Source organism: Phoca vitulina, unplaced genomic scaffold, assembly GCF_004348235.1.
Source record: "Phoca vitulina isolate PV1807 unplaced genomic scaffold, GSC_HSeal_1.0 scaffold7, whole genome shotgun sequence".
Taxonomy (NCBI): Eukaryota; Metazoa; Chordata; class Mammalia; order Carnivora; family Phocidae; genus Phoca; species Phoca vitulina.
In genome coordinates, this window is record NW_022589710.1 from 26,022,718 (window position 1) to 26,026,225 (window position 3,508).

Below are 3,508 nucleotides of genomic sequence, written 5' to 3' on the forward strand. Positions count from 1 at the left end.
AAATACCCTACATGCTAATCTCCATCTTAGAGTCTGCTTTACAGGGAACCGCCCACACTTCCAACCACTTCCCTTAGAACCACAAGCAAAATGCCAGAAAACCTAAGTATCTGGTGAACTGTCACAACCTATAATTGAGTTAACGAATGTTTTACTCCACCATTTATTTACTCGTAGGTCATCACCCAAAGACATTTTCAAAAATTCATGCTGATCTTCAGGGTTTAAACTACAGCCAAGCTAAAACTGAGAGTATGTTTTCTCTAAGTCTGAACATACAGAGATTCTGATTCGGATTTACACGTGGACACAAAAGGTCAAACGAGGCTGGCCAAGACACTCCCACTCCCCAGAATCTCTGAAGGATTTAATCTCTTGCTCTGGCAGCAAAAGATATCAAAATGGAATTTCTTGCTGGATGAAAGGTTGGGGGACCCTATAAAGCTGAAATCAAAATCAGACAAAACGAAGACTTTACTAAACTACCTGCAAATTTTAGCAAACAGATGCTGAAATGACATTTGTGCTGACGTGGTCACAAGATATTATGCAGCTAGCAGAAATGTAGGGGACAGGCATGCTGTCTGACCCCACTGGTAACTCTGCCTCCCAACTTCTGAGCACACACAGGGAATCGCAGAGTCCTTTCTTTTTCTCTCACTCTCTTATCTCCTCTGCTCTTCCTTTCCTCCAAAGCAGAGGCTTAAGGAATCTGAAAGACCTAGATGCCATTCTATCCTCATCCCTTATTAGTTATGTGAGCTTGAAGAAGTTATTAACCTGAGTCTCATTTTCCTTACCTGCAAAAAGGGAGGTAAAAAAATTCTTTGGTGCTGTTGGCAGGAATGAAAACATTAACCCCACTGGCAGAGGCATGCAAAGCATGTCATAGCACCGTGCTTCATACTAACATGAACTAATAGTGGTTCTCACCTTAGCTGCACAGTGGAACGAACTGGGGACCTTCAAAAATACTGAAGCTGGGAAAGCATCCCCAGAGAGTCTGATATAATTGGTTGGGGATGCTGAAGCATCAAAAACGTGTAAAGCTCTCTCCAGGTGATTCTACAATGCAGCCAAGGTTGAGAACTACTGCTCTCTGCAGATACTTTTACTGAAGCCACAGAACTACCCCACGGGTTTAGTACAATTATCTATCCTCCCCTCATTTTTACAAACAAAGAAGTTGAGGTTTAGAAAGGTTAGAAGATTGCTCAAGCGTATGAAACTATTAAGGGGCAAAGCTGAGAGTTAAATTCACACAGTATGACTCCAAAGACCTTACCCATCATCAGCACGCTGCTGTCCTATCATCCCACCTACTGAATGTAAAGAACCTTCTTCCAGCATGAATTGAGCATGCAGAAGATACTCCAAAATTGGTAGCTAATTCGTTCTTTGCTTTTTAGCTTTCTTCTTCTCCATTCTCTGCTTTTCACAATCCACAACCTGAAATATTGCTTGCAGTTCACTAGGAGTGAGGGATGGATAAGATTTAGAAGCAGAGTCAAGAAGGACCTAGGAAAAGCTATTCTTTTTCCTTCTCCTCCCCTTCCTAAAACCAGGCTGTGAGCATACACTTGATTTCTGCTTAAAATCTTTTGAGATAACTATTAGAGATACTATATTGGATATATCAGAAAGCCAAAGAAATTTTTCTACCATCCCTTCTCAAGTTTACGTCAATGTTTCCTGTGCCTATGTCAACTTCTAGGTCTTGTTCATGAGCACATATGGTTTTTACAATCACAAAATCATAATTATATATTCAGATTTGTCTACTCACATTATGCCATGCATATTTTTCCAGACTGTTTTTAAGCCAATTAAGCCGCCTAGTACAGCTCTGCAAATAATGAAGATAATTTACTATATAATTGGGCCCAAGATATTTTCATTACAAGTTTTCCTCTTACCGGAAAAAAAAAGTTTAGCCTTATTACTCTGAAAACTGATATAAAAATCTGTAACCATGTAAAAGTCACAGGACAGGACATCTGCCTTCCTTTATTTGCTGTGCACTGCTCAGTCCCCACATCCCTCACTGCCATGCTTGGCACCAAAGTAAGAGCTCAAAAAGTGCATGATGCATGAAGAAATTACAGTTTTCTTGGCCGAACAGTAAATTTGTAAAATCAGAATTCTTAGGAGATTCCGAAGTTAAGCCTGAGAACTGAGCAGGGTGAACAGGAGCGAAGTGGGCAGGAAAGCAGCCGGAAACCCCATGGTAAAGGCCAGCTATGTTAGCCAGGAGGAAACATGTGGTTTCCTGAATTGTACCCATGTAAGGCCATCAACATTTGAGGCATGACATATATAAACACTATCACGGATCACAGCTCTCCCTTCAGTCACTCTTTGGAGTTGTTTCTAAAAAGTTGCTTACATTTGTGGGCTCCTCTCTCCCTGCACGAATCTTAGAAGGGGTACAGAGGTGAAGGCAGCTGTAACAGAACAACAAGGCTGCAAAGAATCGGAGGAGGTATGCTTCAGAGAACACTCTGGGACAACGTCCTTAGAGGAGGTTTTTAAGCTAGTCCATTGGGCCTCCTCTGGGCACCACAGTGGGACTTCAGGAACCTGGTAACACAGTATAATTAGAGTAAATTGTGAGTGTTTGTGTTTGTATGTATGTGTGTGTGTGTGTGTCTGTTTGTCTGAAAAGGAGACCTCAGATGTCATCAGATTTTGTGTCTTGGTTTTAGAGCCTGCTCCTTCTTCCACTTCATCAACTCAAGTGGTGCTCCTCTAAACCCTTCATTCTTCATTAAGGGCTGGAGGTGGGGATGAGTGGGAGAAGGTGGATGACAAGGGAACTCACCCCATGGAAGGCCTTCTATTAACTGAATCAACAGATGTGAAAGGATTTGAAAGTGCCTAGCATGTATAAAGACCCATAAATGTTAATTGTTATTATTATTGTTGATATTATTACTCTCTGCCAAACACAATGGGTTTTGCAACAGCAACCCTAGGAGGTCAGCATAAATCCCATATCCCATTTACAAGGAGATTTACTAAGAGAGATTGAGTGAACTAAACCAGGGCCACACCTATCCAATTCCAGAACTATCCAATTGCAAAGATTGGACTCTTCATCTCTATCCCATGGCCTGAATTTCTGGCCACACTTTCAGTCTGGAGGCAGCTTCTCTGGCTTTCACATCGAAAACTCAAGAGTCTTGCTCTCTCGCCCTGAGTCTATCCATCCAAACAGGCACTGAGCCCAAGAATGAGCTTCTTGAAGCCAAGCATAATCTATTTGCTTGTGTAATATGGTCCCAGTAATCAATCCCACTCAAATTCCACACTCAAAACCAGTTGCTCTCCCAGTTTATCAAGGGTTATAGAAAGAAATCACACTTACCAGCGTGAACTCCCTTGCCTCTATGATGCAGGCAAGTTAAAGGCCAGAAGGGAACCAATGTTTTCTAGTAGTCACAAAACAGAGAAAGCTCTAAATCAAGTCTACTGTTTTCTGGTTTCAAAATCCATGCTAAAAACTGCA